The 12,940-nt window shown below is 34.6% G+C and overlaps 1 long non-coding RNA gene across 1 annotated transcript; it reads right to left on the reverse strand.

Moving 5' to 3' along the window:
• Nucleotides 1-4,935: 4,935 nt before the first annotated feature.
• Nucleotides 4,936-5,715, reverse strand: LOC109054995. The gene is made up of 3 exons (XR_006160535.1): nucleotides 5,663-5,715; nucleotides 5,454-5,533; nucleotides 4,936-5,182 (listed from the first exon to the last, which is right to left on the reverse strand). It is a non-coding gene; the product is annotated as an uncharacterized LOC109054995 (long non-coding RNA).
• Nucleotides 5,716-12,940: the final 7,225 nt, after the last annotated feature.

Here is a 12,940-nt window from a genome sequence, read left to right on the forward strand (position 1 = left end):
CAACATATATTTACAGAGTAAAACAGTTTGGTTATCTGCATTCTTCAAAATGTCTTCCTATGTTTCTCAAAAGCAATAAAGACATAGGGTTTGAAACAACATCGAGGTGAGTAAATGTAAATGTAAATAAACAAAATAATGAATTTCAATTTTTGTGCCCCAACTATTTTTTAAACTGAAACGATAGCCTACTCAAAATATAATATAATAATAAAATAATAATAATACTTTCTTATTAATTTAACTGTTGTATAAAATTTGCACTCATTCGTGCCTGGTGTGATAACTTTATGAGACAAAAGCTCATTCAGGGGCATTTTTCCTCTATATCTAGAATCGTAAGGGCTGTCCTTGCAATCTTCGCACTCTTGCAAACTGGATGCTCTGATTTGCCGTAGAGTCCTCGTAGCCATGAGAGGTGTGTCCATGTAGATGAGCAAATAAATCTGCATCTAAAGTGGCATGTGGCATTAACTTAATGCCGGTCGTGTGGCGTTATTCTAACCCGTGGTGGCATCTGGCTTAACTTATTGCCAATAAGCTTGCATTTATTCAATCTACTCTGTCTCTTCAATCTTATTTACTGTATCCTTACTGCATGATTTTTTCAATTTGTCTTTGTTGTTGATACTAATATATATATATATATATATATATCTATATATATATATATATATATATATATATATATATATATATATATATATATATATATATATATTAGCTGGGGAGGGGTCCCCGGATCCCCCTGGCCTGTTGATTATGTGGTTTATGGTATGTTAGAATTTACATAAAGTGATTTTTAAAAAATGTCACAAATATTTTGAAAAATCTGATTAATTACACTTAGCTTTTAGCGTATTTAATTAACAAATACAAAAAAAAAAAAAAAAAAAAAAAACACAAAACTACTACAATTTTGGTTATCCCAGCATTCTTCAAAATAAGTAATCTATGTTACTCAAGAGAGAGTGAGAGACAAAAAAAAATGGGGTTTAAAACTAAGCATCCCACTTCTTTTATAATCTGTAATGTGAGGAGACACTAAACAAATTTTTATTTGCTGACTAAAGCTAATATTTTCTCAAAGTGCAGCACTGGAGGTCAAGGACCCATAGTCATGAATATTACATGAAGAGAAATAAAAAAGTAATCTTGACTATATATTTGTAATAACTTGTTAGTGTATAATCTTTTCAAATTTGCACTAATTAAATATATGTTTTGATTACTTTGGAGTTAAAAAATTAAGAAAAAAAATTCATATCGAGGGAAATCACATAGGGCTGAAAATAAGCATATGCGCCAGCGTTCTTGCAAACTATGATGGTGTCCCTGATGGAAACAAATTCCCATGCAAGGGGTCCCTGGCCCCCCAAAATGTTTTGATTGTTAAGTTGTCCTTGGGGGAAAAAATCCCATGTAAGGGGTCCCTACAGCAACTATACTTAATGTTGTTCATTCAATACAGTGTAAGTTGTAGCATTCTGACAACAGAACCTAGAAGATAGATGAACGTTTTCCATTTTCTCTGAAGATTATTACCATAATGATTTCTAAAATAAATGTTTTGTTGAAACCCTCTGACTGAAAAACAGCTCCACCTACCGACCCAGAACAAGAACTGTTCAAGAATGTTTTAAATAACTTTCTCATTTTCCAAAATCCAGCTGGATTGACAAAACAAACAAAATGAATATGTATCCCTTTATTACAACTTTTTAGCATAACATAGTACATTTTTAATCACAATTGTGTCACTAAACTATACTACACTGAAGTCATATATTCAGAGTTTATTTTCTTCTGTTTCACATTCACCCAGATCTACACTGACTGTGACTCCAGACACAGTATTCACTGGAGAGAGAGTGAGTCTGAAGTGTGAGATTGAGTCTGACAGTTACTGGAGATATAAGTGGTATAAATGAAACACTAGAACAGGCTCTCAGGTTGTTTGAAAAACAGATAATTTATTCAGGTCTGACTTTTTGGAGGTCCGGGGACCCATAGTCAAGGCAATTTTAAACCAAAGCGGACATTTAATAAATTGGGAACCAAACATTCCAGAAAAAGAAAAGAAAGAAAAAAGAAAAAAATAAACAGAAGTTCCTGAATAGGCTCTCCAGGCAAACCAGATAATTTATTCAGTTGTGAGCAAAGCGACACATTTAGAAAACAGTTGCAGGCAAACTTATTAAAAAAATTTCCATATAAAAATCAAGGCAATAAAAGAATTAAGACGAAAATGTTTTAAAAAGCTTTACCAGTTTGTTAGTTCTCTTATAATCCATTTGTACAAAACAATGCAGAGCAAAATGGCAGCAGCCAAGCAGCTTTGTATGAAATCCAGAGAGAGAGTCCAAGATACCAGGACGACATAATTAAACAACTGTACACCATTTTGAATCGAGTTTTAATATTTTATTAGCTAAACAAACAAAAGCTTCCACCAAGAAAAAAAAATAGTTCAAGCAAGATACTGCTGTTACCCGGATGAGCCTGTGTTATTAGATTTCACCGGCTGTTATCCAGAGATAAATACACGACTGTCAAGAATCAAGTATTCCACAGAGCATGTCATAAATACATTATTTAATAAAATGCACATTTAAAAACATTTATAGGTATGTAGTCAGAGTGAAATCATAATGTTTCTAATATATAACTGTACTTTTATGTCTCTGTTGTGCTCTGCATGAGAGAGAAGCACCAGACCAAAGCCTTTTCAAGTCCATTCCTGATATAACACCAAATTTAGCATTTTAATGAACATTTATTTTTGTTAACTGTTTATATGCCTTAGATACAATAATTAAGAATAAAATTGTCATTTTAACGCCATTTTAACTCTTTTTTTTTTGTTTGTTTTGTTTATAGTATATTGTGAGATCAGTATTATTTATAGAAGTGTATCGTTACACCACTAATGATTACTTTAGTCACAGACTTCAATAGAGATGAGTTTTGTCCTGAAGTCAGAGAGAATGAAGTGACTTACAGATAATGATGTTTAAATGAGTTGATGAAGTCTTCAGATAGTCTGTTGAAGTTGATTGAGATTCAGCTGCTCCTCATATGAGGTTGTAGTGTGGAGGTCTTCAGCTCTCCTTCAGCAGGAGCTTCATTCTGCTTTCTGTGACGAGTCAGAGGTGTTTGTCTGAGGGGATCGAGGGGAGCCAGAGCCTCCAGAAAACACTCCGATCAGAAAACTAACCACAGGACAAAACCAAAACATGACAAATATTATTGAATATGACAATATATAAACTGTATAACTTATAAACCAATAATTTTTTTCTTTTACTGTGTTGTTTGTGTCACTTTTTTTTTCTTTTTTTTTTTTTTTCACAGATTTACCCAGACCTACACTGACTGTGACTCCAGACAGTCCTGTATTCACTGGAGAGAGAGTGAGTCTGAAGTGTGTGATAAACTCTGATTACAGTGACTGGGACTATGAGTGGTATAAAGGCAGAACTATAGTGTTTGAGGGTTACAGAAACACTTTCACTATTGAACGAGCTAAAACATCTGATGCGGGTCTGTACACGTGTGAAGGAATGAGCGAAGGACCAGACTCATCACGATCAAACTCTGTTTCTCTCTCAGTGAAGGGTGAGCTTAATATCATTGTCCTCATAAATAAACCTATTTGGCGTTATTGAAATTGTATGATACTCTTTTTTATTTTATTTTTTTTACTGTATGTGTTTTTTTAGTATGTTTTTTGTTGAGAGTTTTTGTTTTTATGTTGTACACTATAAAATTGTTTATTGTTTTTATTAAAGATTGTAAATGTTTTTATAATTTTTGCCTGTTGTTGTTATATATGTTTGGAAACATTTTGCAGTATTTTTTCTCATAAGGAGATTTTGAGTTCATAACAGTGATCATGATACTGTAATGCTGTTTCAATCAAAATTAAATTATATGTGTATTAATACATAGAGCAGGGTTCAGCAACATACGGCATGCGTGCCAACAGTGACACACAGAGGGATAATCACTGGCACGCTGAGCAATAGGGAAAAACTGCATACTGACGTACATTTTGAGGTAATAACTTCTCACAGTCACACAGCCTTTCAGTTTTATAAAGTTACGTTCATTTTTATTGAACCAAATGTAATTCCATAGTTAGGAGCTATAAACACTATTAAAGTGTGAGAATTAACTTTCAAAGCCTCAGCGGTCTAACAGCTCATCAATATCAAAATGACTGAGATGGCCAATCAAATCAAAAGTAGGCGGGGTTTACTGTTCACCAGATCAAACAAGGGCGTCAGTTTAAGGTTAAAGAGGCGAGGTAAAGCTGCAAGATTTTTAGTTAATATTAACTTTTTAACGTTTTCTGTTTTACGATATAAATATTAAATGATCGACAGCTATATCCAGTGATTCAAACTACTTTTTTTTTTTTCTCAAATATGGCCATTTTGAGAGAGAGAGAGAGATTTTTACCAAAAAGGTTTTTTTTTTTTTTTTTTTTTTTTTTTTTTAAAGCGGATTACCATACATCTGATCACATCTATAGATTACATACTCTATTCGAAAAACATATTGCCCAAGATAAAGGTAAAATATATGCCATGCTTTATTGATTGACAAAAAAAAAAAAAAAACTTTGACTCAATTTGACACCAAGGACTATTCTACAAACTTATTGAGAAAGTGGTATATGAAGTAAAAAAACCTATGACCTTATCAAATCAATGTACACTGACAGTAAATGTGGCATAAAAATCTGCACCAAACGTCACGAGGTATCTTTCCCAGGGCGTGGGAGAGAACAAGGCTGCTTCTTAAGCCCAATATTATTTAACATTTACATCAATGAACTGGAGAGCAGTCTGGAGCGATCCGCGGCCCTGACCTCACCCCTACACACCCAGGGCCGTTTGAAGGAATTTGGGGACCCCAGAGCAAAATGGACATGGAGATATTTTTGAATTTTGGGGGAAAACAATGTTTGTGACTTGCACTGGTCCTTTTTTAACAATTTGACAGTGCACACTATCAGTCAGGACTGCTGGCCACTGCGTAGGGTCATCAGCTATAATGACAGTGCTTGTGGTATCTTGAGCTGTAGAGGAAACCTCAGTGTTGGGAAGTGGTGCAGACTCAATTTCTGTTCTGGATGCAGTGTCTTCCACTGTGAGAGATGGTATTGATGGTGTAGCTGGGGAAAAATTATGTTTTTATTAATATAATCCATCTGTTCAGGTACAGAATGCGTCACTGAGTGTCTGACACCTAGAAATTTGACAGGCACTACTGTATATTAAAAATTCTTGAAATGTCCATGGGCAAAAAGTGACTGGTATTTACACAGTTTGGTTGGAATTCAATAGTGATTTATGTTTTGTTTTCTAATAATATGACAGCACACTTATCAGTTTAAACTCTGGGCTGTGCAGGATATCAGCTATAATTATATGAGCTTGTGGTACCTTGTGCTACAGTATAGAGGAAACATCAGCACTGAGAAGTGATGCATCTGTTGATGTTGAGGATGAAGTTGATGGTGTAGCTGGGAAAATAATTGAAAAAAAAAAAAAAATCTGAAATTACCTGTGAAGTACGTTTTACCATTTCACTGTTAGCATATTGAAAAGGGTCACTATTAACAGCTCAGCTCAGTGAGAGAAATTCACTCTACCTTCATCAGTGGAGGTATCCTTAGGAAAGAGCCTGAGGGCTGAGAAATTTAAGCAAAAGCACCTTGAGCGAGAAAAGAAAAGATGGTAACACTTTATAATAACAATCATTAATAGACGGTAAATTATAGTTAATTAATCTTTAGTTAATTGCCATTTAACTGTTAGCAAACAGTATTTTTACTTATTATAAAATTTCACGAAAACTTAAAGATATGTTAGCATTTCCATATTTTGATATTAGAAGGGAAGGGATGCAGGCAGCTGCTTACCAATGCTTAAAAACATCCCAAGCTAATGTTTGATGCACAGAAATTATTGTGTGGTTCTCCTAACCCCCATTTGGTAAATAGATTATCACGGTGGAATAGTATAGCATGCTATTTGCTATTTCACTTTCATCAAAAACTATTACAAAGCTACAGCAATGTCATGTCATTAAATACGATAAACAGTGATTCTGGAACAGATCTGTGTCTTCCTTATCCCGTTTAAAACATATTACAGTAACCATATTCTGTCCGTTCGAAAAAAAAGTTGCACTAACTGTTCGTTACAAGCAGCATTTGCCGTCAGGCAGGTAGCTAACATCAACATATTTTTGCTAGCCTACCTGCTGCAAAATTACACCATTTGTACAAGACTGACAAGTAGAGCTATTTTATCCAGTGTAATTTATCACTTACCACTATCTTGTTTTTTCTTATCCTCCTCCTTTCTCTTCTTTCTCTTCTGGCTTCCTGAAGCATAATTCCGCTTCATGACTGCCGAGGAGGTTTTGTATTTTGCCGGTGTGATGAGAAATCGAGTCCCCCCGCGAAATCGGGTCCGCGTAGGACCGGTAGTGATGATTCATTTGCGAATGAGCCGACTCTTAGGGCCCGGTCTTGTAGGTGAACGACGGGAGTTGGCTCGCATATCTGAAGAGCCGACTCTCTTTAAAAAAAATATAGCCTATAGAAATGAAATCATTATGTAATAATGAAATAATGGATGCATTTTATTTTATTTAAAATAATTGACTAATTCAAAGAACAAAAAAAAAAAAAAAAAATGTTTTATAGGCCTAAAGGCGCACATATCTTCGTTTCCGACTGTCTGATCAGCCTCCAAATTCTGTTCCTGTCAATCATACACGGTGTCAACCAATTATACTGCATGAGGGAGGCGAGCCATCACACACACACACACCACACACACACAGTGTCAAACTCGGAGGAGAGGAGAGGAAAAACACAACAGCTGTGAAAACAAAACAAACGCAGGAAAATGAGTCGGAAGCACAGCAGCTTTGGAATCATTTTAATGATGTAGACAATGTTAAAGCACAGTGTAGAATTTGCCAAAAGAAAATCTCATAAATAAAGCCGGTTCTCTACGCGATTAACCTACACCGGCATATGCGAACTGTGCACCCAACTGTGAAGCTAGCTGAGCTTCGAGAAACTAGCGGTCCCGGTAGTGATGGTGGTGGAGCGACTGAAACCAGCACCTCACGTGGAGATGTATCCACTCAGTCAAGTAGGCTAATCCATGACCCACAGCAAGCGCAGTCTTCTACAATGGACCAGTTTATGCAAAGTCAATGTCTGCAAAAAACAAGGCCAAATTGATATTGCATTGGCTAAAATGTTTGCCACCGATTTCCAGCCATTTTTTGATGTGGAGGACAGAGGTTTTAGAAATTATAGCAGTAGTCTAAATCCAATGTACACAATTCCAAGCAGGAAAGTAATTTCAAAATCACTTATTCCACAACTGTATGAGAGCACAAGGGCTTCAGTGCAGGAAAGAGTCAAAAAAGCTACTGCAGTTTCCCTTACCACTGACTGCTGGACGTCAAGGATAACCACTAATTACATATCAGTTACATGTCACTTTATTGAAGATTTTTCAATGTCTAGCTGTCTTCTAGACTGCTTTGAGTTCAGCGACAGACACACCTCAGAGAACTTGGCAGAGGAACTGTTGAGAGTGGCAAAAGAATGGCATGTAGATGGAAAAGTGGCGTGTTGTGTAGTGACAATGCAGCTAACATTACCAAAGCCGTGAAAATATTAAAGTGGACCCATCATCCATGTCTTGCCCACACAATCAACCTGATTGTAAGAGATGCTCTAAAGGGGATAAAGCCCACTGTGGACAAAGTGAAAGCAGCTGTGGAATACTTTCACAGGGATAGTAGAAAGATAATTAGTAATAAAACGAACCTATGTCCAATATATATATACACACACACACACACACTTAGATTTTTATTTATTTTGACTTACTACCTAATTCATGTAATATGTTTATCTTTATTCAATAATGTAATAAGTACTTATGTTATTATATATGGTTTTGCTTATAAGCAGTTAATGTATTGCAATTGCTGATTGTATATTATTTTAAGAAACTATTGTTTTCAAAGAAAATCATACAGTAATTATCACACTATATAAATTCATTATGACAGAAATTACAATTGTAATTGACTTTAACTCATATAACACTGTACATAAAATAGTACAACAGTTACTAAATCAGTAATAGTAAGTGAATAATGGTTGTTTGTGCACTGAGGGTAACTAAAAATACAGCTAAATAGTTTATAATTGGTATATAATTATAACTTGCAATTATAATATAATAATTCTACTGATATTATTTTTCTATCTTTTTTACACATAAATGTTCAAGCAATATGCACACTATAATGTAAAACATTTATACATTTTTCAAAATACATAACATTTCAAAGAATCTTTACAGAAAGACATACTGTTGTGTCTATATGGTCAAAAACACCCTCACTGTTTTAATAGTTGGTACTAAATGCTTTAGTCGTCATACATACAGCAAGCAAGCCTAAGGCAACAGTGCTAAATAAAGAAAAATCTGTAAGATGCCGATACTGGAGTAAAAAAACCTTTGGAGAAACCAGACTAACCAAAAACACGGGGACTAGTTCTCCTCTGTATATTCAGTCTGAACATTTGGTACAATGTCAATGGTAGTTAACAGTGTTACTGCATTGATTCAGCTGTGAGGTTAAAGGTTAATTGTGCCATGTACAGGTAGTAACATTGTTTTCTCTGTGGCCCAGGTGGGGGAGGCAGTGTTTACGTCATCAAGCTGAGTTTTGAGTATCATGATGCAGCTCGACCCCCAGGAAGTCGCGCCTTCTAATTGACTTCACTTGTCTCCGTTGAATCCAACGGGGTCGCTGTGTCCATTTTTTTTTACTGTCTATGGGGTGAACTCGATTTCTCATGACACCGGCAGCAGAGATCACGTGGTTTGCTGGCTGCTGTCAGCGACTACTGAGAGGGGCCCCCTTGAGGGGGATCCCGATAACAGTGTCATTGCACTTTACTGCATTGACGATCAAAGGGGCGCTCACACAGTGTCGTTGCATTTTATTCTTAATCAGTCATTGTCTTGGGGCCCCAGGCTAAGCTCGAGGGCCCCAAGCAAATTGCTTTCTTAGTTTGCTTGCCTTGTCGCGACGTGGCCTGTACACCTCTCCACAGATCAGATGCCTGCCGTTATTTTATGTAATTATTTAAGGGCAGCAATCTACCACTAAACCATAACACATTGTCCATGTTATCTCCATGAGTGAAAGTTAGAATTTACATTAATAAATAAATAAATAAATAAATAAATAAATAAATAAATAAATAAAATTATTTTTGAAAAGTCTAATTAATTTAAACTTAAATACCAAAAAAAAACACACCAAAACTGCACAATTGTAGAGTAAAATCATTGATAAAGTGATTGCTATTACAGAAGAGAGAGAGAGAGTGAGAGAAAGAGAGAGAAATTACATTTTATCATGTGGTCTGTGAGGAGACACCAAATATCCTGAGTGTTAGCATTTCACTCCAACAAGGGTTCTCAAAGTGCAACACTGATGACTGTGACCCATTGTCATGAATTGATGACCAGCTGAGAGAAAAAAACAAAACAAAACAAAATTAAAAAATAAAAATAAAAAGATAATTCATGAATATATATATATATATATATATATATATATATATATATATATATATATATATATATATATATTTTTGTAATAAATTGTTGTTAGTATATAAGCTTTATGAGTTTTCACTACTAATTAAATATTATTTTTTTTGATTACTACAGTTAAAACATTCAGAAAGAGAAAAGAAAAGAAAAGAAAAAAGAAAAACAACAATATTTTTTTACCAATATTGCAATTTAATATGCAATTATTTTTTTAAGCTCATGTTCTGTATTATTCAACAAAGACATATATATATATATATATATATATATATATATATATATATATATATATATATATATATATATATGCATGTGCATCAATATATAAATAAGTATGTTTGATTATTAAAATATTTATTTTGTTTTTATGTATATACCCTCAGGGTAACATTGTGCAGTTAGAGCACTTTTGTTCTGGCAATATGTCGATCATGCTAAAGAATGGATGAGAACCATATTGTGTATTCAAGTCCTCCTATGAATTTTATGTTTACGAGCTCCGCAAACTCAAAGAATGTGCATTGTGTGTGTAAATGATATTTATTATTATTATTATGCTGCCACAGAGAAGCAAGCCTATCAGCTGATAAACTGACTAAATTATTATTTTTTTCTGGCAAACTATATCTTCACACACACACACACACACACACACACACACACACACACACACACACACACACACACACACACACACACACACACAGTGACACACACACACACAGTCATTTGGATGCAGGTTTACAGTATATGGTATGTACTATGATGATGAATAATACATTTTATAATGGATACATTATCAGGGATCCCCAAGCTCCCAAAAAATGAGGTTAAATATTTTTAAATAACCAAAACAGAACAAATGTTATAAATTTGTGACAGTCTATGTATAATATTCATACTGCAAAAGTATATTATACTGTAAAACATTTTTTTTTCTCTTTTGAGCTGTTTTATTCACTTGTTGTTATCTTCACAGACTTACCCAAAACTGAACTGACTGTAGATCCAAAGAGTCCTGTGTTCACTGGAGAGAGAGTCAATCTGAGTGTGTGTGTGATAGAGTCTTGAGTGACTGGAGATATGAGGAGATAATATAGGTGGTATAAAGGCAGTGTAATGTTACAGAAGTCTGGAGCTGTTACACTGTAAAAACAGAGACACTCTCACTATCAAGCCAAGCTACTTGGTCTGATCAGGATCAGTTCTGGTGTAGAGGACAGAGAGATGGAAGTCCTTCATCCTCACAGGAGAGAAACCAAATTGATCTTGTTGTTAATGGTGAGTAAATGAAATAAACACTTACATTCACATTTAGGGATGTAACTGCCATTAAAAAGAAAAGAGATGCTCAAATGTGTGTGTGTGTGTGTGTGTGTGTGTGTGTGTGTGTGTGTGTGTAATGTGTGTGTGTGTATTGTTGTATTATAATGTATGAGTTGTCTTGATTCAGATTTGACTGACAGACTGGTATTCTGACACCGCAAGCTTCATGATTTCTAACCTTATCTTCACTTTATGTTGCACTTACTCTGCTTATTATACATATAAAATACAAGTTTATATCAAGTAGTACCATATTCATAATTGTGACCACAAAGTCTGTTGACAATGTCTATCATTGTAACATGTTTACAGTAGATTGTCTGTGTACAGTAGGGTGATAGCAGGTAAATGGCTGTTTAAAGGTTTCAGTGTCTTATCTCTTTAAAAGTTAACAGCCAATGACTGCAAACAATTTCAAACTGCTGCCATAACAGAACATTTAGCAAAATGATTTTTATTGGTCTGAGGTTGCTAAGGGGGAGGAGCAATGCCTCATTATGAGACTGCAGAAAAAAGCAATGTGGCCTGACATATCTAATCTTCTCAATAAATAGACTTGATAAATCATGAAAAACAAATGCACATTTAGAAATAAATGATTCAAAAACCCATGTCTTGATGTCCTCTGTGAGATAAATTGCTGATTTTGATAACAATACAGTTTTTATATATAAAAAAGTATTTCCCTGAATGTGTTCATACGATGTAAGTAAACCAATGCACTTTAATGTTTTTTGTTAGTCTATCCAGCTGAACTACTCACTAGATGCAGCGCTTTATAGCTATCGTTGTTCATTCAATATATTGCTAAAAACGAGAGCATCAGTGTGGGAGAAGATGCTGTTTACGCCAAAACTGAAACCAAAGCCGTTCACACAGAACACATATTTATCCATTTTCTAGAGAGACATCTATCAGCGTTGCACTATCGTGGTCACGATTGAAGAGAAGCCCTGTCCCAAATAGCACACTCAAACGACTTGTGGACTTCCTCCAGAGTCCACACTTTGAACGGCGATCATGTAGTGCAGACCTATAGGGCCCTTTGGTGCGAAGTCCACGAGGGCCTATTGAGAAGTATTTTTGGACTCGATCCGCCACTGGAAATAGCGGTCTGGTTGTTTTTTCTGACAGGAGCTGCAGGTTTGGGAACATGCTGCCTATGTTCCATTTTAGAACTAAGATTACAATTTTAATACATAACAAACATGTGCTTGAGTTACCTCAGATTAATTTACAGGTTTAAATATAAATACTAGGTTTACATATATGACTAGTGAAAGCCCTGACATTAGGTTCATATTTATTTAATGAATCATAATCTGCATCGTATTACTCAAACGCTATTATTAATGTTTGAGATATTAACTACTGGTCGATGACCATAATGTTTGTATAAACTGTAGGTAACAGCTGGTAAAATGTACACTTTTGTCATAATCGTAGCAGCCCTAATCAATACTGTAAATTAAATACTTAAAATAAAATAACTTTTTATTTATTTATATTTGGACTTGGGCACAGCCCAATATATACGGCTCTTCATAATCTTCTTCATTGCAAGAACACTTACCTTTACATAAAGTGCAGAAACAAAACTATAAAACTAATACAATAATAAAAGTATTTTAATAAATTACAAAGTTCTGACTGGATGAGCCACACAAAGCAGAACCTTTATGATTTGGGACTCTATGTTTCTCTGTTGCCCTCTATTCAAAATAATGTAAAGCAGTCTCAGTCACCGGAAATCAAACTCCATATTTTAATTTTCTTAACTTAAGTGCTTGCAGTGTTTGTTATGAATGATCTTTTTGTTATGTTATTTTTTTTTTTTTTTTACATGCCCCCATACTTTTTAATTAAACAAATTAACATGATGATGTGTATACCATTGTGTGGCTAGTTAAGCAATAAGGTTGTTCAATACA

This window comes from Cyprinus carpio, chromosome A7 (assembly GCF_018340385.1).
Source record: "Cyprinus carpio isolate SPL01 chromosome A7, ASM1834038v1, whole genome shotgun sequence".
NCBI classification, from domain to species: Eukaryota; Metazoa; Chordata; class Actinopteri; order Cypriniformes; family Cyprinidae; genus Cyprinus; species Cyprinus carpio.